General features: G+C 43.2%; 2 long non-coding RNA genes across 5 annotated transcripts in view; one reads left to right on the top strand and one right to left on the bottom strand.

Moving 5' to 3' along the window:
- Window positions 1–27375, top strand: part of LOC143513797 (uncharacterized) — a 71163-nt gene that overhangs the window by 41299 nt on the left and 2489 nt on the right. The window lies entirely within an intron of this gene.
- LOC143514242 (uncharacterized) lies at window positions 1084–5989 on the bottom strand. Of its 4 annotated transcripts, none has more exons than XR_013130808.1 (8): window positions 5912–5989; window positions 5588–5685; window positions 3230–5036; window positions 2905–3104; window positions 2678–2733; window positions 2318–2365; window positions 2143–2202; window positions 1084–1457 (listed from the first exon to the last, which is right to left on the bottom strand). It is a non-coding gene; the product is annotated as an uncharacterized LOC143514242 (long non-coding RNA). The 4 variants fall into 4 exon arrangements; XR_013130809.1 differs by having other exon boundaries at window positions 1084–1452; XR_013130811.1 differs by having other exon boundaries at window positions 1084–1431.

Raw genomic sequence — 27375 nt, 5'->3', positions numbered from 1 at the left:
TATTAATGGTGCAATCGATTGATATTCACGAAAATTAATATGGCTAAAGGCATATCACACCAGTAGTGACCCACGTGTTATTGGAGGTTATTTTCTTGAAGCTGTTGTAGAACATGGAGGATCTCCCCGTATAGTACGAACTGACAATGGCACAGAGAACAGTGTTGTACGAGACACACAACGTTTTTTCAGACGTAATGATGAAGATGGTGGAGATAGAAGTTTTCTCTATGGTCGCAGCACAGCCAATCAAAGGATCGAGAGTTGGTGGGGACACCTCAGGAAGGAGTGCATTGAATTTTGGCTTGAGCATTTTCACAGACTGAAGGGTGATGGAGATTTTGATGGAGATTTCTTGGACAAGAATCTGGTCATCTTCTGCTTCTTATCATTAATTCAGGTAGAGTATTGACTTATAAAAGTCCTGATGAAACTTACAAAAACATTGCTGTGTGGTAAACTGCATTAATTGAATTCAAGTTTATTTTGCAAAAATATCAAATATGAATGAGAATATCCTGCTATAAGGATACACAGGTGTTCTGAGATTCATTGAGACTGAATCTACAAAAAAATGCAATGTTTTATTAACTAGGATCATCTGAACCCAATGAGGCCTTTGATTAATCCAAATGAATTACTGTAACACAATATGTGCAAAGTGTGGTTGTTTATTAAAAAGGAATACAATTTCATTTTTCATGTATAGGATGAACTGGATGCTACAAGAGAATGCTGGAATAGCCATCTGATCCGTCCCTCAAGGAATGAAAATGTTCCCCACGGGCGGCCTAATGTAATGTACACCGTTCCAGAACTGTATGGCTCTGAAGACTACTTATGTCATGTGTCAGAACAGGAAATCATCAACTGTGAGACAGACTGTTTACATCGCAGTGACATTGCTTGTGATGAGGATGTTTACAGTCTGTGTACCTACATAATGGCAGAGTACAATTTAACTGTTCCTGAAGATCTCCACATGGGTATTAATTTATACCTTACACTCAAGGAAAAAATTGGCATAATTTAAAATCTATGAAAAATTACAAACAGTACAACTGTAGTACAACCCGACTTTATTCATGTATTTTTTGCTTCTGTAACATCTTGTAGACATCTTGTATAACAAGGAAAAGATTTTTTTTGTTATAATTGTCACATTATCCTCACAGGTTTACAAAACAAACATAAAATACAAAAATCTAAGATAACTTCTCTGTGTGTGAGAGAGGGAGGATTTAAGTGTAAATGAGAGCAAATAAAAAAGTTACAATAAATGTTTTTTAGATTTAAAATCTTTAAGATGTTCAGCAACATTTAAGCTTGTACACCTGAGAAAACAAAAACAACAGATATACAAATTGTATATTGCTGTCACACTTATCCAGAGCAGCTTGCAATCTTCATTTGTGACATCTAGAGAAAAGTCTGGAAAGACCAAGAAAACTTCTAATCTACCAACAAAAAATAGTTTTATATGATTAGAAAGTTAGAATATTATTTTCTCTCCTCTTATCAGTTATAACATCAAAACCTTGTATCTACACTTATTTTCCATTTTCCATATTATCCATTCATTTTTAGACGTCTACATGACCACCACAGAGCAGGTGGATCCTACTCTCACTTCAGTGACACTTGACCTGTATGTTGTGGTGTACTGTGCACAGCTTAGCTGTGTTTGATTCACTCATACCAGTGCAACACATACTAATACAGCACCACCATGTCACTGGTCACTGTGTTTGATTCACTCATACCAGTGCAACAAATACTAATACAGCACCACCATGTCACTGGTCACTGAAGCTGAAAATGATCCACCTGCTTTGTGGAGGTCCTGGTCATTGAAGAACATCTAGCTGTAGAACTAAGAAGTGCATATTTATGGTAAGTGAAGCTAAAAAAGAATGTTTGAAATAAATGAACAATGGATGTCGATACAGGGGAGGTTTCATTGCTGATGGCTGATTAAGGTACATGAAGTTCACAGTAAAAACAAAAACACTTCAAACAACAGGAGATGTGATATTTGGCTATAGCAGTTGTACTATTGCTCATGAACTTAATTGTTCTTTGTTCTCTGCATGTACAGAGAGACAGATTACACAAATATTTAGATCAAGTTAAGTTACTTACGTTCTAACATTCTGCTTGCATTAACTTGCAGTGTGATGTAACTAGAGCTGGCATCTAACCCTATTTAAAAATGAAAGGCCAAAGGGAATAAACATATAAAAAAATTATACTTACAAACAAATGACACTTTTTTTGTATATGAGTGTGACAGTAAAACATGAAGTAATTTACTTACATTTGAACTGGAACTTCAGAAACTGGGTGAAACATTCAAAAAGGTAATCTATGCATATTGACAAAAAAAAACAAGAATAAAAGAAACATTTTTAACTTGAAAACAATTGAAGAACTATTATTATTATTATTATTACAATTTGATTAACAGACATCCATTTTAAGCAATCCAACAGAAAAAAACGTGAACAGTGACAAGTAGCCATTTATTGACCCTGTCTCCTTATTGATTACTTTGATTTAATCAAACATTTATTGCAAGCCTGAATTAATTTGTAAATGTTTAGTGTTTGAAAAAAAGCATAGTATAAATGCACTTTGTATGAGTAGTTGGGAGAGAGAGAAAACTGTGTGTACTTACACCTGAACATTCTTCAAAACCTGCAGTGTGAGGTAAACAGTAAGGGGCCCTAACCCCTACATATAATAAAAGTAAACAAAATAAGTGTTTTGACAGTTTTTTTTTAACTAGCATATTCTAGTAAATTTAGAAGTGTTTATTTTATCATCAAGAAATATTTGTCCAACAAATTAAAAGGTGTGTTGACATATATGATACTCTCTTTATTGTGAAAATATGCAATGTACCATCAATTAAAGGATGTCCATCACCCAGACATTTGAGTCCAGAAGCCGGCTGAACTCTTCTGACATTTCCAGGTATGATGTGTAAGTGTTAGGCATCTCCAACACACAACCACAGGTATGTGCTTGGGGACTTCTGACAAAATCACTGCTTGGTGCAACAAATCTCACATGAATAGTGGATGTTACAAGAACATCTGCACCTATAAAATAAAAAAACATTTATTTTATTCTACATTGTACTGCTGTATAATGAAAATGCAATTGTATAACACATTCATAGATGTGGAAAAAAATAAAATAAATAATAATAGTACCGTGTAATTACCTGTACAAAATCGAAGAAATTGTTTCAGATGTGTATGTGAGCAGTTGCGTATATACTTCTTTAAGAAGTCAAAAATGGCCTGGTCCCGCTTATTCAAATTTTCATCTGGCTGAAGAGCTGCAAGAACTTTCTTGTTGGATGGGTAAAGGTTGCACAGGATCTCGTCTAAACCCCCAGGAGGCAATTTCAGTTTTTTCAATTCTTCATTCCAGCACTCTGATATATATGCAGGATCTTGAATGATTTCTTTGTGAGACACTTCAAGTAACGTTTTCTTGAGGTTTTCTGCACTGATGAGAGTTTTCACATTGTGGGCATCAATGAAGTCAAGCCAGTCTTCACTGTCAGAAACTGATGGGAAGTCTTGCATTGCTTGTTCTACAATTCTTCTTTCATCATTTGGGATTGACTGCAGAAATGTTTCCCAGAGTTCTTCTGATGTTACCTCAAGTCCAAGACAATGCTTCAAGAAAGGTTTTGCTAATGCAATGGGAAAGTAGCTTGCATTATTATATCCAAGCACCATTACTTTTGCAACATCAGTCCACTTGTCTGTCATGTCATGTCGATTCATAGGAATTTTGATTGCATTGCCTGTTGTGCACTTCATAATAAATGCATCCCAGTATTCACTTAAGGCATCCCTGAGCACACCTCCATTGTCTTCTCCTTTTTCTGTAGAACCGTTGGGTAAAACCATTTCTATTTCTAGTGTATCACTAACTGACACAAGACCACAGTGAAACACATTATTTAAATCTTGAAACACATTTCCTCTGCGTAATCTAATCTTTGTCACCTGTGGTGGCTGATTATAAATCAGACTGTCCATGTCAATGGGTAATGTGTCATCAAGAACCTCACCATCATCTGGAAGTGCATGATATCCCACTTGAATTTCCTCATCAATGGAGATCTGTGAAGTTTGCCCATCAATTTGTACTGACAAATAAGTCTGCTGAGCATGAGTTTCACTAAAGGAAGCTTCGGGAATTTGTATGTTTTCCAACTTTGCTGGCTCATCAATTATTATAGGGGAAAGATGAGATACCATGTCTAATGTTACTATTGCAAGTGCTGGCTGTTCTTCATGGTCTTGAACTGATACATCCAACAAGTCTGTACATACACTGTCTTTCAGGCCTGTAGTGCTTTCTGTTGACTTTTGGCCCTGTGGTATGTAATTTGAGGGTGCATCCTCTAAGACAACAGAGGAGGCACCTTCTGTCTCAGCCACTGATCCTGTATTCTCTTCCACTCTCTTGATGATGAGGTAAAGGCGCAGCATTTTTACTTTTCTAAGTTCATAAATGTCTATTAAAGTAACATGTGGAGCCAGGATTTCTTCTGTGAAGTCACAAATATCACATTCAAAATCTGAGATCTTTCCAAGCTTTGACTTACCATTAGGAAAGAAAAGGATCTTTGCTGATTCCAGTATTTCAGCCATTGTGGTGTTTTTAAAGGCTTTTACTTGACGTTTACTCCCACCCTTTTTCTCTCTCACTTGCTTAAGAATGTCCCCTTCTTGCTGAAGTACTCCAATTTGGAAACTGCGCTCCAATTTCTGTGCATTAGTGTTGTTCCTAAGCTTTTCAGAGCGGTTAGTGTCATCATGTCTGCGTTTAAGTATTCTGTCCTTGAGTTTTGTCATAAGGTTCTCTGTGGCTTTTGGTAGGTTTCTTGGTTCCTGAAGTCTTGCTACCTCCCGTTTGCAATACTGGCGCACAGCTAAACGATCACCATATTTTGGCAGGTACTTTGACAGGTCCTCATTTGGCATGCCATCAATTGCAAAACAGTCAATCTAAAAAAAGATGAGTGAACTGTTAAGAGTTATGTGAAAGTTTACATACATGTAATATGGTGGATACTGTAATATATTTTAAATTATTGTATTATTTATTTTCATGAAATAAAATAATACCAATAAATAAATGGGATTTCACAATATCTCAGTTTAGCAAGGTACTTTAAGCCCAAAGATGAACCTGTCCAATAGGAAAAGTCTAGCTAGACATCCAGGTGTCTGTGTTGTGTGACAAATTTAACAGTGCTACTGTATATGAAATACTCCTGTGGTGTCCTGTTTACAACCAAACCAAAATGCTGATATTAAGGAGATGATATTAAAAAGACTTATTTATAATATTTATTTAGATATGAATGCCTATTAAAATTATGCGCTAACCATAGATGTTATGACTCTTGTCTTTAAACGCAGAATATTTACTGTTCAGTACAGAACTTTTATAAGCTAGTTACATTAATTTGAACAACACCATGTAAACAAAGCAATGACTGATAAGGCCCACTCGGTAGATACTGAAGTAGCTAGATACTGAAGCACAGCGTTACCTTTTCACTGATGAAATTCTGGACTGTCGCTTCTTCAATGTGACGACTTCGAATGAACTCGATGAAGCTGTTAAATGAGTCGTAATCCATCTCGAGTGCTTATAGCCATATGGACAACAAATTAATAAAATGTTAGCTAACTTTATATATATATATATATAGTCAGCTAGCAAGCAACCACTGTAGTGTACTTTGGAGGTTAATTTACTACCGACGGAGCCATGATAGTAAATGAGAGTTTGTACAGAGTTCTCGCTACATGAGTCTGACTACCGATAGCATACACACATAAAGCATTATTAGTTCATTATGGTAACAACATACCAGTGTCTGTACGAGAGCTGAAGAGACGACCCTGTTAAAACTGTTGGTCCTAGACTACTGTGTTATTCCATATTTGAGGGAACGAATTATTAAATTGAGAGAATGATTTATTAAATTGAGGGAATGAAATAATAAATTGAGGGAACGATTTATTAAATTGAGGGAACGATTTATTAAATTGAGGGAACGAATTGTTAAATTGAGGCAACGATTTATTAAATTGAGGGAACGATTTATTAAATTGAGGGAACAATTTAGCTTTCAAAAAAATTTTTTTCTACCTAGATCCTTTAGGGGCTCCGTAGATTTCAGTTATTTGTGGATGCTCCATTTTAAGGTTGTTAGGTCCATGTCAAGGTTAGCACTGCCGTCTGAGGGCACCACAAACAAAACCGCTGAACTGACGGTTTATGTTTAAATTTAATCATGTTTAGATTATTTATTTTTAATTTGCAAATCTTTTACAGTCGATATATTCTTGGAGTCTACAAACCATAGACATTGCCAGTACCAACATGCAGCCCCCTAGTTTGGGGAAGGCTTGTCTTGGGTTCAGAGGGTCATGTGGACACTGACGGGGACGACGTCCTGTCCTTTAGTACGAGCTTCAAAGCTTTTAGCTGTGTCTTTTACACTGATTGTCTTGGTACTGTGTGTACCAGCATTTGGTTGGAGTTTGTTTTCCGTAAACTTTACAACCGATCTTGCTACTGCGTCTTTAGTGAAGACAAGCCATTTGCAGGGAGGTGGATATGATCCAGGTCAAATGGAAACTCACCACTACGTTGTTGCTTCAAATGGTCGATCTCAAGTCGAGGGCTTTAGCTCTGATGACACTAATGTTCTCTAGATCTTTCACATAGTGATCAACTAACTTGTATCTTCTGAAATTGTTAAAAACGTACCACTTCCTTGGAGCTTCAGGAGTGGAAATGTAAACCAAGACGTGAGAAGATGATGAGGTCACTGAAGACCTGTTTAGGGTTTTAAGAGCCCTTTAATCATTTGCAGCAACTAGATATCCGGGCTTTGAGCCAGGACTTCCCGGGATGTCCTGCCACTTTCTGCCACCTATGATTGTGATGGAAAGCAATAGGGCTCATCTCTAAAGTGTTGATGGAACTTTTGGGTGAAATGTTGACCACAAAAAATAAATGATGTGACTAAGACCCATTTATGTTTTACCCCAGGGCTGGAAATGATAGAAATCTTTATTCTTTTTTATTTGAAAGGTGTCTTTAACAGAGCAAGCTCAGGTTTCAGCGTGGAAACCCATACTGGGATTCGTTCATTGTGGTTTTTCAAAACCATCAATCCCTTAGATGCCTTGATTCAAGTTCACTCTACAGAACTGCCTTTATCTATACAATCTGTAATATTATATTTTTATTCTTAAAAGCAGAGCTTTGTCATTACATTGTTCTGTCTAATCTTTTACTTATATCCTTACAGTAATAATCTCTGTTGAACACGTATTTGTTATTATTATTATTATTATTATTATAAATACATTTTTATAAATTATTTATATTATTGTTATTTGTTATTATTTATCTCGGAAAACAATGCTGTCAAAAACATGTAGCAAGTTTAAATCTCAGCAAGATAATTTATATATTTACAGTGCATTCCCGTGTACTTGTACATTGCTTTGTGCATGTGCATATGTGCATGAGAGTGTTTTGTCTTTGGCTGTATAGAGCTTCAGTTAACCCTCTGGACCATCCTGTAACTGCCCTTGCTTGCTATAAAGACAACGCCTTCAAATCTCGTGCTCAGTGTGGCCATGTGGCATCGCACGTGACTCCCAGATACACGCATGCCCAGGGCCACGCTTGGGGTCGTGCACACGCCTCAAATTCGAATTCCCTGCTGGGCTTCACTTTGCTGATGCCTGGAGGTGAAATGCTCAGCACTGCAGGACGCAGACCCCCAGGGCTCCTCGTCTTCCTCGTTTACTGTCCTTCATCACGTGCTCCTCCAGGAGCTCTGCTGTCTAGTCCGCTTTGAGGAGTCGTGTTGCAGTGACCTCTCTTACATCAGCGGCCACCATGGTGCACAGGAGCTGGCTTTATTTATCTGGATCTACATTATATATTTATCTGGATCTATATTATATACAGTATTTATCTGCATATATATATATATATATATATATATATATATATATATATATATATATATATATATATATATATATATATATATATATATGAGCAGTAGGTTAACGTGAGTTGCTTCTCACCCATAAAGACACCTGTAACCTGTAAAGACACCAGCCCCTAAGAACATAGACCAGTTATGAAGGCTGAAAGATTCATAGTGCTGTTCATTTTTAGCGCATTGTTTTAATTTTTCAAAGAGGGCTTTATTAATGTTTGGTTCCAGGGATATTCTTAATGAGATTTGAATATTAAATTAGAGAAACATCCTTTCATCTCCAGATAACTCTGATTAAGCTGTCTACAACATACCAACACCTACATCCTCACCTTCACCACACCCACACCTACAACCTCACCTTCATCACACCTACACCTACAACCTCACCTTCACCACACCCACACCTACAACCTCACCTTCACCACACCTACACCTACAACCTCACCTTCACCACACCTACACCTACAACCTCACCTTCACCACACCCACACCTACAACCTCACCTTCACCACACCTACATCTACAACCTCACCTTCACCACACCCACACCTACAACCTCACCTTCACCACACCTACACCTACAATCTCACCTTCACCACACCTACATCCTCACCTTCACCACACCCACACCTACAACCTCACCTTCACCACACCTACATACTCACCTTCACCACACCTACACCTACAACCTCACCTTCACCACACCTACATACTCACCTTCACCACACCCACACCTACATCCTCACCTTCACCACACCCACACCTACAACCTCACCTTCACCACACCCACACCTACATACTCACCTTCACCACACCTACATACTCACCTTCACCACACCCACACCTACATCCTCACATTCACCACACCCACACCTACATCCTCACCTTCACCACACCCACACCTACATCCTCACCTTCACCACACCCACACCTACAACCTCACCTTCACCACACCCACACCTACATACTCACCTTCACCACACCCACACCTACAACCTCACCTTCACCACACCTACATACTCACCTTCACCACACCTACACCTACAACCTCACCTTCACCACACCTACATACTCACCTTCACCACACCCACACCTACATCCTCACCTTCACCACACCCACACCTACAACCTCACCTTCACCACACCCACACCTACATACTCACCTTCACCACACCTACATACTCACCTTCACCACACCCACACCTACATCCTCACATTCACCACACCCACACCTACATCCTCACCTTCACCACACCCACACCTACATCCTCACCTTCACCACACCCACACCTACAACCTCACCTTCACCACACCCACACCTACATACTCACCTTCACCACACCTACACCTACATCCTCACCTTCACCACACCTACATACTCACCTTCACCACACCCACACCTACATCCTCACATTCACCACACCCACACCTACAACCTCACCTTCACCACACCCACACCTACATCCTCACCTTCACCACACCCACACCTACATCCTCACCTTCACCACACCCACACCTACAACCTCACCTTCACCACACCTACACCTACAACCTCACCTTCACCACACCCACACCTACAACCTCACCTTCACCACACCCACACCTACAACCTCACCTTCACCACACCTACATACTCACCTTCCCCACACCCACACCTACATTCTCACCTTCACCACACCCACACCTACATCCTCACCTTCACCACACCCATACCTACATCCTCACCTTCACCACACCCACACCTACATCCTCACCTTAACCACACCCACACCTACATCCTCACATTCACCACACCCACACCTACATACTCACCTTCACCACACCCACACCTACATCCTCACCTTCACCACACCCACACCTACAACCTCACCTTCACCACACCCACACCTACAACTTCACCTTCACCACACCCACACCTACATACTCACCTTCACCACACCTACACCTACATCCTCACCTTCACCACACCTACAACCTCACCTTCACCACACCCACACCTACATCCTCACCTTCACCACACCCACACCTACATACTCACCTTCACCACACCTACACCTACATCCTCACCTTCACCACACCTACAACCTCACCTTCACCACACCTACACATACAACCTCACCTTCACCACACCCACACCTACATCCTCACCTACACCACACCCACACCTACAACCTCACCTTCACCACACTCACACCTACAACCTCACCTTCACCACACCCACACCTACAACCTCACCTTCACCACACCTACATCCTCACCTTCACCACACCTACACCTACAACCTCACCTTCACCACACCTACACATACAACCTCACCTTCACCACACCCACACCTACATCCTCACCTACACCACACCCACACCTACAACCTCACCTTCACCACACTCACACCTACAACCTCACCTTCACCACACCCACACCTACATCCTCACATTCACCACACCCACACCTACAACCTCACCTTCACCACACCCACACCTACATCCTCACCTTCACCACACCTACACCTACAACATCACCTTCACCACACCCACACCTACATCCTCACCTACACCACACCTACACCTACAACCTCACCTTCACCACACCCACACCTACAACCTCACCTTCACCACACCTACACCTACAATCTCACCTTCACCACACCCACATCCTCACCTTCACCACACCCACACCTACAACCTCACCTTCACCACACCTACACCTACAACCTCACCTACACCCACACCTACATACTGACCTTCACCACACCCACACCTACATTCTCACCTTCACCACACCCACACCTACATCCTCACCTTCACCACACCCACACCTACATCCTCACATTCACCACACCCACACCTACATACTCACCTTCACCACACCCACACCTACATCCTCACCTTCACCACACCCACACCTACATCCTCACCTTCACCACACCCACACCTACATCCTCACCTACACCCACACCTGCACCATCACTGCACCCACACTCACACCCACCCCCGGAAAACGTACAAGCTTATGCAATAGAAACGGTCTATTTATAACATAGTTATATCACTTGGGGGCATGTAGATGTAATTAACTAAATTCCACTGTCATTCACTTTGTATCCCAGAATGCTCTAGATAAGGCGTCAAAGTCTTATGGCAGAGTTGGATTGGTGCGCTGTAAGGAGAGATAATCCTATCAAGCTTGTGCTCTCCTGACACGTGTGTAATGGTGGTGAGTCTTAGCCTGCGCCCTCACAGATATATAATGAGGAGACTTTAATTAAGGCCCCATGGTCACTGTGGCAGCCATGCACCCTCAAAGGGGCCAGTTGAAATGATACAGTTTTTAAAGGGGGAAAAGGAGAAAATGTGTAATCAAACATGGATCTCTCTGAGGACTGTCAGAATCTATTTAATGTGAATTAAAAAGTTCTTGCTCTTTGCTTGAATGACTTCTGTAATTTTGTGAATACCTTTTCACCGGGGTGTGTGTGACAGGTTGCTTGGGCTGCTGTCCTGTGTGTTCTAGCTGTAATTGATTGTCTTCAACAAGGTATTATCCAGTGGTGTGTTATCAAACGTCAAATGTTCAGCTTCACCCCATTTTTTTTTCCTTGAGACATTTGTGTGAGTGTGAATGGGTGTCCATCTGTTCCTGTGTGTGTGTGTCTGTTTGTATAGAAATAGACTGCTGTGTTTTTTATAAGTTTGCCACATTCTGCCATACTATCTGAAAACCTATGACAGATGATATGATGTATGATGAAAACTATTATGCTTATAATAATTATTAAAATAGTACATGTTTCATTAACAGGGCACCACTGGCAATCAGCACACTCATCTGTGTAAATGTAGGTCTATATATTTATATAATATATATATATCTAAAGCTTTAGTTAGTCCCGACATACTGCTGTGTCTTGGAGGGTAAACAGGGGGTCAGTTCAGTATTCACTAACTCCATCCTAACACTTCAGACTTTTGAGGGTAAGGACAGAGGGAATTTTTTATGTGCCGTGACAAATTTTATTGCAGAAGAAGCATTAACTGTTCTCTCATTAGAGAGCTAGTGAACACGACTGTGTAGTGAACTCCACTGTTTACACTCAGTAGTGAACAGACATTAACTGTTCTGACATTATTGCCAGGATAGTACAAACAGTTTAAAGCACAGAGACAGAAATGTGGTGACCTTTGGACGTGAAGCAGTGTGCAGTTGTTTTACGGTGTTCTCTTGTGAAACACTTGTGATTCTGTAGCGGTGTGTATTTGTAGTAAAGTTATGTGAGATTCAGATGAAGAGATGATTTCTCCAGGCTGTGCACATGGGATTAAGCTTCCTCCTTCTTATTGGCGTTACATTACATTAATGAGTGTCTTGATTAATGTATTTGTGTGTGTGTGTGTGTGTGTGTGTGTGTGCTTGGTTTTGATTTAACTTGGGAGATGGTTGGAAGCGGTTTAAAGGTGCGTGCTACACAATAACAGCTAGAGGTGAGTGTGATGGAGGGTTAGATCATGGTGGAGTGAACCAAGCTACAACCACATGAAGGTTTGTCAGCTGCTTTTTAGTGCTGAGGAAGAGATAAGTGTGTGTGTGTGTGTGTGTGTGTGTGTGTGTGTGTGTGTGTGTGTGTGTGTGTGTGTGTGTGTGTGTGTGTGTGAGTGTGTTAGAGGATGAGACAGACAGAGACAAAAAGAGAAAGAATGAACTGATATGTACCTTTTCTACACTTTCCTCTTTGGCATCTGCACCTCATCCATCAAAAGCCACACACACACACACACACACACACACACACACACACACACACACACACACACTTGCTGCAGAGTTCATATCTCAGTGATATGCTCTCCCACTCTCACAAATATATGTTTATGCATGTGTCTCTATGCCTTTGATACTTGCGGCAGTAATTCACATATAAATTACATCAGCGTCTTCAGCTCACCCTACAAACACTGCGTATTTCCAGGTGTTATGGTGTGTTCTCATTTTGATGTATCTTTCACAGACTGAAATACATTCCTTTCTTCACACTTCTATCATTCCTTTTTTATATTTCTATTCAAACACAACATCCTCTCTCTCTCTCTCTCTCAATCTCTGCTCTCTCTTTATTTCTCTGCCTCCTCCTTGTCTGGAGGGCTCGTGGTGACATGTTTTCTGCTGCTGCAGGTGGAGGTGTGGGGAGGGGTGAGCGTTTACTCACCCTGCAGTTCGAGAGCTTGGTGCCGCTACACAGATACGGGCAGTACCAGCAGTTCCAGCCCTGAGCCCAAGCTGAAGGGAGGGCCACCTGCGTGACCTGTGTGACCTACGTGACCTGTGTGACCTGCGTGACCTGCCATAAATCACCACATCTGAGGCGTCCTGAGGACAGACGGAGTCTGTCCCTCTCTCCGCAGTCCTGCTGTACTTCACATGTTGAGGCACATATCCTGTCACACAAGGCGTGGGTTTGTGGTGTGTGTGTGTGTGTGTGTGTGTGTGTGTGTGTGTGTGTGTGTGTGTGTGTGTGTGTGTGTGTGTGGATTGAATGCATGCGGACTCATTTGCATTCATATTGCTGTGCATTTGTGGCTGCTGAGATTGATAGTGCAGAGTGTGGTGGTGTGTACACGGAGCAGGAGGGTTGAGTTTGGGCCAGTCTGCTGGGTGCAGGAGGCCATGCAAAATTCAGCAGCCTGCATTTCATATAGCAGCAGAGAGAAGAGTGAGATGCTCACCCCTACCCCCTAATATATATATATATATATATATATATATATATATATATATATATATATATATATATATATATATATATATATATATATATATATATATATATATATATATACAACATGTATCCTTGTCTTCATCTAATAGAAAACACATTTATATTGGGGCACACAAATACCGATGTGCTTTCAGACACACACACACACACACACACACACACACACACACACACACACACACACACACACTCAACGAATGATAAGGAAATTGTTGGATTTCTCCAGAGGGTTTCCAAATCCCACAGTCATCCTATGGTGGCATTAGCCTCACATAGATATGTTCTGAGTATTCTCAGTCGCACAGACAGATTGGGTTGGAGAGAGAGAGAGAGAGAGAGAGAGAGAGAGAGAAATGGGGAGGACATATATAAGGATGGAGAATGGCATAGGGAAATGAAAAGGGAAACTGACCTCACCACGGTAACGGAGACTGTAGGAAACGGACTGTGTGTCGATGTGTGTGTGTGTGGGTGTGTGTGTGTGTGTGTATGTCACGTGTCAAGTGTGTGCGTTACATCTTGGGAAGGATTCTGGAGAGGATTTTTTTGAGAGCTCGGGGGCTCTATAAATAGCTTGCGTCTCTGGGGTGGTGGACGTGCAGACCTTGCGTGGAGCTTATGATGTCCAGGAATAACTCCGACCTCTGACCCTGCGTGAGCACACAGGCCAGTCGCGCACATGTTGGCTCCGTGCTTGTGCTGAGGTCACTTCCTGGCTGTGAGCCTCCTACCTGGTCACAAGCCTGCTGCTCCCTTCCACCACAGGGGGATTCCCACACGCCCCACCCACACATCCTCCCACACACCCCACCCACACTCCAACCTCTCCCACGCCCCACCCACACACCACCCTCTCCCACACCCCACCCACACACCACCCTCACCCACACCCCACCCACACTCCAACCTCTCCCACGCCCCACCCACACACCACCCTCTCCCACACCCCACCCACACACCACCCTCACCCACGCCCCACTCACACTCCACCCTCTCCCACGCCCCACCCACACACCACCCTCTCCCACACCCCACCCACACTCCGCCCTCTCCCACACCCCACCCACACTCCACCCTCTCCCACGCCCCACCCACACTCCACCCTCTCCCACACCCCACCCACACACCACCCTCTCCCACACCCCACCCACACACCACCCTCACCCACACCCCACCCACACTTCAACCTCTCCCACGCCCCACTCACACTCCGCCCTCTCCCACGCCCCACCCACACACCACCCTCTCCCACACCCCACCCACACACCACCCTCTCCCACACCCCACCCACACACCACCCTCTCCCACACCCCACCCACACACCACCCTCTCCCACACCCCACCCACACTCCACCCTCTCCCACACCCCACCCACACACCACCCTCTCCCACACCCCACCCACACACCACCCTCTCCCACACACCACCCTCTCCCACACCCCACCCACACACCACCCTCTCTCACACCCCACCCACACTCCACCCTCTCCCACACCCCACCCACACACCACCCTCTCCCACACCCCACCCACACTCCACCCTCTCCCACACCCCACCCACACACCACCCTCTCCCACACCCCACCCACACACCACCCTCTCCCACACACCAGTTTGGTGTGTGTGTGTGTGTGTGTGTGTGTGTGTTTGAATCACGATGTAAAGACTCTCTCACAGGCCGCTGCCATCTGTCCACAAAGCTCTGAGGCCACATAGAGGGACAAGAAATGTCACGACTATCTCACCAGGACCTCTGTGTGTGTGTGTGTGTGTGTGTGTGTGTGTGTGTGTGTGTGTGTGTGTGTGTGTGTGTGTGTGTGTGTGTGTGTATGTGTGTGTGTGTGTGTGTGTGTGTGTGTGTGTGTGTGTGTGTGCGTGTGCGTGCGTGTGTAACACCCCATAGGACTCTTTTCTTACCAGATGTATATGAAACACAGGAAATGAGAAAGTCATAGCCTGTACTGCGTATACCACACATCAGCAGTACACACTGGTATGGCCCTTTTTCCCTGTGTGCCTATTGAAATTATGAAATACTGAATACAATGGACAAAGTCCACAGACTATATTTGAATAGATCTACACACCAAGTCCACGGATCACTTGCACTAGCATTAACCAAGCCATCCCAATAGCTGTAAATTCTGTGAATTCTTCTGTGAATAGAACTGTGATTCAGCAAACGAACAGTTACTGAATGAAAAGAGACAAGATCCTCAAACAACAAACTGTAGAGGTGTTGGATTCTAGAGCGTCTGATATTTGTTTGTAGGAGCCATCATGCCAGACATGGTGTTTTAATACTGATGTCTGAACCACTTCTGCAAAACGTGGTTCAAGCACCCGTGTCATGAGACCCCAGCTAGGTGAAGCTTTTGTGCATTTCAATCCAGTTTTTGACATGTGGCATGCCTGTTAGTCCCACATTTCATTGACAGTGTCTGGATTAAATCCAATTACAAATCTGTTTTTGAGGGATTTTGAGAGAGGAATAAGATATTGAGAAATGACATAGTAACACATAGAGATGACCAGTGTGGTTTAGAGAGTGAGCAGCTAATTATCAGGCTAGTGCTCATACATATTAATAGTTGTGACAGAGACAGTGACTATATATTAATAGAGAATGATATCCACAGATAGCACAAGAAAGGTGAGATATAACAGTTTGTTAGGTGTAGATCAATTAATATGCTAGATTAAGAAAGTGTTGAGAAATTAGTTTTTGCTTAGCAATAACATTAGCCAAAGTATATTTTACTCATCAATAAAATTGATATTAAAATTAGATATATAATTATTAATAAGATAAATAACTGCTGCCTTAAATGTTTCTTCATAATCTTAGAAGGGCCTCACAAGGGGCCACATAGCATATTGTTGCAACAGTGAACAGTTTGGTCTATAGGGAGTGAAGCAGTGGGGAACCGTCAGGGCCCTCTATGCCCTCTCAGAGGGCCTAAAATATTCTTAAAATATAAATATAAATAATTTATACATTTTTAAAAATCTACTTACAGTTTGACAATCGACATCTAAACAATTACAGAAATATAAGCAAATAAATTATTCGACGGTGTCTATTCAATCTGTGTTGGAAGGTGAGGGGTTAAGTGGAAGCCTGTGAGCCTGGCAGTTATAATTCAGCACAATACCAATTTTAAATGACAGTAAAATTGACCAATCATATCTTCCCTCTTAGTGGGCGGGCTTAACTGTATGATAATTTACGCCCGCCGTGGCGACGCTAGCTGTCGTTAGCGTACCACCACTAGCTAGTTTTTATTCATTCCTTTGATGTCCTCGTGCGCGTTGTTTACATATTCCGCTCCCGAGGAACACGGAGCTGTGAACCTTATTTTGTTGGAACCTTATTTTGCTTAAGAGATTATCTAGTACAGATATTTTTTATTCTATTGTTTATTGCGTTTCTCAAGCTGTAGGCCTACTGTCGGCGGTGGGAGAGATGGGAGCGGGCCCAGGTTTAATGGTCACGGTTCGCTACTGAAGTGAAGTGTCTGTAAAATATGTTCTATACTGATAAGCTCCACAGAAGGTGACTTGCACCAACTGCCTGTAAGGACACACTATTAGGTTGGGACACAGTGAACATGAAGTAATGCAAAGTCATGCATGTAGGTTGAGAACTCTAAGTATGACCATGCAAGTGGACTGAAGGGGTGGAGCAGTAGTATATAAACCTGCTTGTTACCAGTTTACTTCGGATCTCTCTGATGTAAATGTTAGAATGTGGGAGATCCCCAGAGATATCTCTGTTTTAATAAAGGCCTTTTTGGTATTGCTATAAATTTGGTATGTTGTTCCTGCTATCTCTTTCCCATCAAATGAACGCGCTGGGCTAAAGTGGTTGATAGAAGTTTAAAGCTCTAACAATACTTAATCCATGCAAGAGATCTTGCCCTTCCAACCCCTACAATCCATGCGGCAACTGCTGATGTCTACGTGGAAGTAGGGGTGGGCGATATGGGAAAAAAATAGTATCACGATTTTTTTCATAAAATCACGATTTCGATTTTTTATCACGATCTTCCATCCAAAAAAAAACAAAAAAAATTGGGGCTACAAAGCTTTTTTTTTATGCAGATTTCAATGAATGATATTGCAATTTTCCATGTGCAAACATTGTAAACAAAAAATGTAAACAACACACGTGACACTGTGTCACGTAGGGCTACGCCCCCCTCTCCTAGCTGTCACTCCGGTTTCCCTGTTCCTCTTGTCTGTTGTTCCCTGCTCCTTGAGCCCGCCTTGTTGTGTGTTTCTATGGTTTCCCCACGTCTGCCACGCGCTTGTCGTTATTGTCTTCACCTGTTTCCATAGTTGCCAGGTTTGCGGTTTTCACGCCAAATTGGGCTTGTTTGAAAATCCAGCCGCGGGTAAAAATTCTGGGGTCGCGGGATGCGGTTCTTTGGGATACTTTGTGCGGGATATTTTTGTAGGACCTGGCAACCCTGCCTGTTTCTAGTCTAGTTCAATGTATTTATAGTCCCCGTGTCTCCCATGTCGGTATCGGTTATTTTGTGCTACTTACCTGTTTATTCTCTTGCCTCGTTCGTGCTCTAGTAGATTTAACTGTTTCTGTTTCGTCTTCGTCGTAAGTACGTTCAGCCTAGTCTTTGTTTCCCGTGCCTTTTGTTCTTTGTGCCACCATGCCCGTTTATATTTCATGTTCGGACTGCCTACCTGTTATGTGTCCGCCTCCCTGCTCTGCGTCACGCAGTTCCTTACACTGTTAAAGTGCACTATTGCACTAAATATTTCCCAGCACTTTAAACTTCAAGTTAAATATTTATACATATAGTCGAAATGATTCGATATAATTCGCTTTTTTATCACATTATTTAATGGTGGTTTATTTTCAAAACGCCCAATCTTAACGTCTTCACGTTCTGTCATGTTTCGTCCTGGAATTACAAGAGGCTCGTATTTGTTAACGTAATACAAGAGACTGTTCAGTCAGACAGATATTTGATGTGAAACGAAGTAGTTACAATTTCAAGCATTTCGAGTAGGCTACTTAGCCTAAATTCCAGCACTTTTCAAACCTGAAACACAAAGCAACATTAAAATTCGTCAAGTAAATGTTCCTTCCCGTTTTTGAGGGATGTTTCTTTATACTACCACATATCGTTCGCGCGAGGTGTGGCGGAATCGCGCGCTATGGTCACTTGTGAGACGGCTGCCCGCATTGTTTCACTTTCGGCATATTACTTGGGATGTCTACGTCTCAAGTGATTGAATAAATTTGTTGTACTGGCATCGGATGTTTTCACGTGTCTTTGCACACTTTACATATCGCTGTAGTTTGGTCTTGGTCAGTGGAAGAAAATCCGAATCAATTTCAGATTACAGAGCTGGATTTCCTCTTCATTACCAGCTCCTCGGTTTGGCTTTCAGCCGTCGTTGTTTTTATTTTTACAAACACAACATGGAGGCGTGGAAGACGCACAGTTCGCTGTGATTGGTCAGTCTGACCCTACGTCTGACGCATCGGTGGGAACCAGCATAAAAGAGTCATTGCGCTAATTGGTAAAGGCGATCTATACGATTTCTCTAATTTGGTAGATCGCCTGCGATTCTCCACTCGTTATCGCCATTCACGATTTTATATCGTTATATCGTGCACCCCTACGTGGAAGTCAGAATAGATCTGACTAATGCTTTTGCCAGCACCATATACCTACACCTAGTTTAGGTACTGTTGAGGGCTTTAAACTTCTACCTACCACTATAGCCCAGCATGTTCGTTTGATGGGAAGGAGATAGCAGGAACCACCATACCAAAATTATAGCAATAACAAAAAGGCCTTTATTAAAACAGAGATACCTCTGGGGATCTCACATCCTAACACTTACATCAGAGAGACCCAACAAGTGTTTGTACATGCCGTCTTTATATATGATTTCTCCGCCCCCTAACGCTTAGATCTTCTTCTATACCTTACATGGTGTTGTTGTTCGAGCAAACATGATTTTGCTGTTCAAGCACACATGACTTATCCATTTGTTTCAACATATTAAAATATCTGGTCTAAGTACACCGGTATGGCGTACTTCCCCTTTATCAGTCTAACACTGCGGTCCTCAACTTCCCATTGACCGGGTCATCTTCCCTTTGAAACTCCTTACACATCATGATTTCCTAAGGCCCTTCTTAGGGTTTACAGCTTAAACACATCTAATGCAGTAGTTATATTTAATTACTATATTATGTTAATGGTAAGCAAAATATATTGTTGCTAATGCTAGTGCTAAGCAAAAATAAACCCAAAATCACAACAGTACCAAATACCTAGGTTAGGTACCATATACCTAGGTTAGGTACCAAATACCTAGGTTAGGTACCATATACCTAGGTTAGGTACCATATATCTAGGTTAGGTACCATATACCTAGGTTAGGTACCATATACCTAGGTTAGGTACCATATATCTAGGTTAGGCACCAAATGCCATCAATAAATGTTCCACATGAATGCATTTGTCTAAGGCTGGGGAGGTCATTTGATAAAAAACAAAAAGCTGACCCAGCCCAAAACAATAGAGCAACTGATTCTTTAATAAAAATTGACATATAACAAAGTGCAACATTTTTTCATTTTCCTTTATTGATCTGCATTTTCCAAAAGCATAATTGGCTACATTCACTCCAAAGTCTGCATGAGATGAAACATGTTTCTCAAAGCAAGCACATTAAATGGGGTATTTACACTTCATACGTTGGAAAGCATACAAACTCTGAAAGCCCATGAGATTATTTATCCTGATAAACACAGCAGCTCTCTGTCAATAGATTATCTTGCTAAATGTCATGTCTTGCACATGAAAATGAAATACCAAGCAACTGACATAATCTCACAGATGTTAATAAACACAACACACAGTGTTTCAATAAAAATATTTATTGAAACACTGCTCATTACAGTCCCATTTTACTCTGACAAACTGAATGCTTTTGTTTCTTTGTTTGTTGTATGGTGGTTTCTCCAGAACTTTTATTGATCAAATGTATCGATAACCTTGAATAACCCACCAGAATAGGAAGTAGTTTACAATGTGTCAATGTTTATCTGAAACATCATTATACTGAATATCTTTATTAAGATGTGACAGTAGCAAAAGTGTCCTGTAGATGTCACCGTGGAGATAGTTGTTGGATTGTTTCAAGACCCTGAAATAATTTCTGGCACAAGTGCCTCGAATGTTTCAATGTTTCACAAAGCCTCACTTTGTTCACCGTCATGCTACTTGACATCTACTTCACCAACATTTAATATATAATAGTCATGCATATAGATGCACCAGCTCCCCTTAGAGGTCTGGATGTATTAATACTACATTCTACATCATTACCAAATGTTATACCTGGATGTGTGTGGAGGTGTGGCCAGGCTGGGAGGAGTCTGCTCTTCCTCCTTTAGTCGGGGGCCTGTGTGTGCAGTAGTGGAGTTGAGAAGTCCCAGATAAATAAATGTGCCTCTCACATCAGTAGCTCTGCTTGCTCTGGGGGACCCAAGAGTTTAAATGTGTGAGTGTGGTTTTTTTTAGCTATATCAGCAATGTTTTAAAGATATGAAAGAGACTTGGAAGGGTGGTGTTATTTCCCAGTTGCAATGTGTGTGTGTGTGTGTGTGTGTGTGTGTGTGTGTGTGTGTGTGTGTGTGTGTGTGTGTGTGTGTGTGTGTGTGTCCAGTTTGTGTTTCTCCTCTCAGGCTCAGTGAGATATCAGTGGCTTATCTCTGCTTGACTGGGTCTCGCATGGTTTTATGTGCACGTGTGTCTCACACCTGCCTCACAGACCTTCGCTTATGAGGGTTATGTACGCAGTGAAGTGGCTTTTAAACCTCATGGCGATGGCCCTATAGAGGATCTCTTCACTGCTTCTCTGCGTCTTTATGTGTGACTCGATGATCTAAGATGATCCACTTACGGTCCGCCGGACGTGAAGCAACATACTACTTGTTGTAACATTATTGTGTGAGAATGTCTGTGCTCACACTATAACCTTTCAAGTCACCACCTTCTGTGAGGGATATTCCTATATGGGTGTAAAATAACTATAAAAACATGCAGTGTGCTCTGGCTGTGCAGGACGCACCTACTCAGGACAGACACCTTTCACAGACGAGTTTAGGAGGAAAGAGGAACGGTGAGAAGAACATCCAGGTGGTACGTAGGTGATGCTAGTAGACCACACTGCTGTCCACAGCCTATTAGCCAGAGTTAAAGTGAGATTTGAGCTTCAGAATCGCGTTCTACATCAATTAGGGCTGAAAGGTTCTTCTGAATGACAGTGCGCTCTCCGCTAAGTGTTTCCAGACCGTGTGCGTGTTGCACCTTCACGGTCCTGCTCTTCCCGTCCTCAGTAATTAGCCTGTCTTGCTGAAATGTCTCGCTCGCATTAATTGGTCCCTACCCCCACCTCATCCCAGCGCCGTTGAGGGGGAGGGAGAGCTGATTCAGTGCTCAGCGCTAATTGGGGTGGTTCTGGGGGCGTTCTGCCCCCTCGCACCCCCGCCTCCTGCGTCGTGGCGCCCGCAGCCGGATCGCCCCGCCCTCGTTAGCGCTCTCACCTGCTGGGAAGGGGCGTGTTCTGCCTGGCTCCCGACACAAAGGCTGCCGTGTCTCGATCCGTCCAGTGAGCTGTGGAAAAATTCTCCCGTCCATCAGAGATGGGCGAGACACGGCAGAATCTACGAGGGTGCACACGCTGCTGCACAGCCCACTTCCGGAGAAACCGGCCTCGTCCGTCAGTTGGGCCGTGCGCCGCACGCCGGGCCCCAGGTCAGAACATGCTGGTGCCTTTTGAAACTCGCACCGGCGGCGGTGTGAGATTACTGCACGCCTCAAGCCACACAGCCCATCAGCACGCAGGACGGCACTGCGATATATCGAACCTTCCGCTACGTTAATGAGTCACTCAGCGTCTCGCCGTGTGGGCTGGACTTGATTCATGGTATATCGGCAAACAAATGCATAACATTTAACGAGTCTACAACAACCCAAATACCAGCATTACACTTTTACCTGTGCATAACAAAAGAGCCCAGAGGCTGTGAACCGAGAAGCAGGCTCATTCTATCAGGAATCCTTGTTTGGGAGTCCACACTTCTGAGGTGCTTATCTGGTTCATGAATGACTGCAGATAAAGCTCTTGAATTCTGACAATTTGCATTGATAATGTGACGTATATGCGTATACTTGCATTGTTTACCCTCTTCCTGGCAATGTGGTTTCCATGGTTCCTGAGACATATGACTCTGTTGTCTGTTTTTGTTAGTTTAGTGTTCATCACTGCCCTAAAACACCCCCCCCCCCCCCCCCCCGCCTGTGTCCGCTTATCTCTTTAGAGAGATAGAGAGACTTTGTGTTCTCATACCTGGTTTCTCATTTTCATTTCGCGGCCTCCTGTTACATGTTTGATTAGCGGTTCTTTGATGTCTGATTGCTCTCTCAACAAGGACATCATTTTCAGACACTTTTTCTCTGCTGCTCCTTGTCTAAGCTCACACGCAAAATGGTCCTAGCCTTCTGTTTCATTATCTGGAAGGGGTAATAGTAGAGAAAACTCCTCTAAATACAGGCTGAAACAGGGACTGATGTTCACAGATGGTATTTGTTAGAATTGTGGAGTTCATACACCATCCAGTCTTCCTCTTTATTTGTAGCAAAACGTATAACCAAAACAGGTGCAACTTGATTTTCATGTACTCTCCTCAATTCAACAGTGAAAATGTAGCCAACTTGTCATTCTTTATAATGAGATGGTCGTGTTATTTTAATGTATCTCATTCTCTCTCTCACACTCTCTCCGGCAGTGATGGAGGTGACCCTCTGTCACCCGTACACAATAGGCGATGTTTACTCTGAGCGATGTGTGGAAAAATCACACATGTAGTTGTTGTCCTCATGTTTTCAGATCAGTCTATGTTTACTCTAGCCTGCGTCTCAAAAGCACTTGCTGCCCGTAATGGAAACTCCAGCTCAGCAGTGATGACAGAAGTCAAACATCGCACCTCCTGGTGACACCTTTAACAAGCCTGTAGCCACGCCCTGCCCGCCAGCAGCCATGGCAACCGAGCCATAGCGACCGCCTCTGAGGCCTTGTGACAGTGTGACCAGGGTGCAGGGGTCAGTTACAGCGGAGTGCGACTCCAAAGGGCACCACGGACAGCACCAGTGTCGGTTATGTGACTTTCCGGAGCATAGCATACGGAGATGCATTGTTAAGCGTCAGAGATACGATGCATTATGGGATGCAGAGAGGCATACTTCCAAGGACCCAGGCTGGGCAGAAACGCCAGCAATGGAGCAGCCGGAATTATAAAAGGACTCGGAGTGTTTCAGTCAATACTTCCAAATGAACTGAGCCACCCTCATTGTCTGCGTTTTAATGAGCTCATCATCTTTCTGTCTTCCTTTTTCCTTCCTTTCTGATAGGCTGGAGAAGAGGTGGATGCTGAAAGAGCTTATTCAGTTACTTAGTATTTACAAGCTGCCCTGTCCTCTGTTTCTTTGTGGCCTGCCTGGTGTGATTGATGTATAAGTGGTCAAGAGTGTGATTAGCGTGAGCTTGTGTGGTGATTATTAATGGAGCATGAGTGTTCTTTATCCTGTCCCCTTACATAGGGCAGTGAAAGGACTTTTTGTGTGTGTGTGTGTGTGTGTGTGTGTGTGTGTGTGTGTTCGGAGGGGTGGGGGTTGTCTGTCTGTGTGTGGATGTGTGTTAGTGTGTTTGCATTTGAAAGAGAAAGGGGTCAGTGTTGAAGTGTTAGTGTGTGAAGGGGATAATTAGAGTTTATTGCAATCCAGATGTTGCTAGGCGAGGTCACACCTGGAGGGTCATTTCTACTGGGCTGCAGCAAGGCATCACACCATCAAACATCTGTGTCCTCAGTCTCCTGTGAGAATGGAGTGTGTGTGTGTGTGTGTGTGTGTGTGTGTGTGTGTGTGTGTGTGTGTGTGTGTGTGTCTACGTTTCTGCATGTACAAGGGGTATCAGATAGAATGAAGGTGCTGGTACCATTTCTGGAAAGGTTTATTTGAACCTCCCTCTAGTCCGGTGTGTCCTGTATATGCGAGAGGGAAATGAAGCATTATTTTGGTCATTTATTTTTGCAGGGTGGGCATTTCATACTGTAAAAACCTTAAACGTTAAAGAGAGGGAGAGAGATAGAGAGAGAAGGGTGAGAGGGAGAGAGAGAGGGAGAGAGAGAGGGGGAGAGGGAGAGAGAGGGAGAGGGAGTGAGAGAGAGGAGGAGGAGAGAGAGGGAGAGAGGAAGAGGGAGAGAGCTGTAGAGAGAGGGGGAGAGAGGGAGAGAGATAGAGGGAGAGAGAGAGAGAGGGGGGAGAGAGGGAGAGAAAGAGGGGGAGAGACTTGCAGGATGGCTGGAAGACAGAAGGGCAGAGCGTCAGGAGTGGAGGACCGTGGTGGAGGGACAGGGCAGTGGCAGTACTGACCTCTCTCTGTGTGTTATTAGGCTCATGAAGCCACCCGCGTGCCTGTCTCTGCAGCCAGACAGAGGGCTAGGAAGGACAGGGAGGGACGGGGGGGGACAGGGGGACGGATGGGCAGAAGGAGAAGGATAGAGGTGAAAGGTTGATTGCCCTCCATCACACTAATGTGACAGCCAGTATGGAGTCATGGCAGGGTGCTGAAATAATGACTAGATTCAAATTGGTGGCCAGAGTGTGTATGAGTGTGTGCGAGTGTGTACACGCGTGTACACGCGAGTAAGGGAAGCAGGCTGTGTCTATGGGGGTGGACATCTGCTGCCCAAATTGCTGTCATCAGGGTCATAAAACAATGCCCTGACACCATCTCAGGCAGTGACACACACACACACACACACACACACACATAACAGAGTAGGTTCTTTATACTGGCAGCATGTTCTCAGTGTCTTTAATTCCAGCAGACTGAGCTGCGTTGTGCGATCATGCTTGTGTTGCTGGTAACGTGCCTGCCTGCAGACACCTGCTCTGTGTTAGCATGCATCACCTCCTTCTGCCTCAGTCTGGGTGAGGGAGCGTGGTGACCGCACGCTGGCTACAGACAGCCGCATTAGAAATCAACTCAGTGACCCGCTCAGAGACGGGGCGTTTTGGCTTGGACTGCAGGGCTCGTGGGCTTGTAGAGGAGGGGTGGGTGGGTGGGGGGGCAGGGAGGCTTTGTTGGGGGGGGGGGGGGTGTTGCTTACACTCTACTTGTGGGTGTTGAGGACCATGATGTGACACAAGCACTACAGGTGACCCCTGCTATACATTCAGCATCTTTTCTGCCTGGGTGGTCTCTTTCAGTCCCCGTCTGATGATGTCAGAGGCAAGTTTTGAAAGCAGAGCTTCTTTTGCTGGAGTGTGAAGATCAGAGAGAACTCCCTGGGTACCTCGTTCCATCTCATCACAGCCTTTCCATAAATCATGTGTATTACCGCATTGACTCCAGGGTTAAAACACACACACACACACACACACACACACACACACACACACACACACACACACACACACACACACACACACACTTACATGTCTGGGTGGTAAATTGCAAATCTAGGATCAATAGATCCCTGACACACGGGGCAGGTTAGTGCTTTAGGACATGATAGGTTACGTCTGCTGTGATGCTTTATGACACTTTAGAGAGGCTTCATAATAGCACAGCCATCAACACAAAAATACACTCATGAATAAATTATCGCGCTTATGGAAAAGCGCATTTGTCACACAGATATGCCACTGTGGGCCACCTCCTAAACTCTGAGAGCCCATGTTTACTAGCACATATTATGTTGTAAAACGAAATACAGTATTTTGTAACTGTGACAGTATATACAGTAGCGTTTGTTCAGGTCTAGGAGTGCTGAAAGCCATAGCAGTTCTGTAGATGGGCTCGTGTTAATGGTGGGCACCATCAGAAGGGTCTTTATTAGACATGCACACTGCATAGGGCCATGTTTCTAGCCAACTCCCTACATAGATTATTCCAGACTTTAATTTAATCAGTAAATTAGGTTGTTTGCAGAGGCTAAAATGTTAACAGAAAAGATTTTTTAGCTTTTTGTTTTATATCGCTGTTTCATCCTTATAAATGAATAAACATTTGCTATAAAATAACCTTTGGGACTGCAGACCAGTGCTAAAGTGATTTATTTCCCCTAATTCTTGCGGAATTGTGAATTTCTTTCTTTGTCTGGCTTCTTTCAATAACCTATGAGTCCTTGAAATACACACATACACGCACACAGACAAACAGACACACATATTCACAAAAATTTGACTACTGATGAATGATTGGATGACGGCATTCACAAAATTGTGAATTATAACCTTTGGGTATTATATATATATATATATATATATATATATATATATATATATATATATATATATATATATATATATATATATATATATATATATAAATAGATAAAAAAAAACACAACCAGCTCGAATGACCACAGAAAAGTAAAGCAGAAAGTGTACCCAAGACATTTAGAAAAATGACGTGAT

Source organism: Brachyhypopomus gauderio, chromosome 5 (assembly GCF_052324685.1).
Source record: "Brachyhypopomus gauderio isolate BG-103 chromosome 5, BGAUD_0.2, whole genome shotgun sequence".
Taxonomy (NCBI): Eukaryota; Metazoa; Chordata; class Actinopteri; order Gymnotiformes; family Hypopomidae; genus Brachyhypopomus; species Brachyhypopomus gauderio.
Note: the sequence above shows the minus strand (reverse complement) of the source record. Positions and strands in the feature narration are given on the sequence as shown.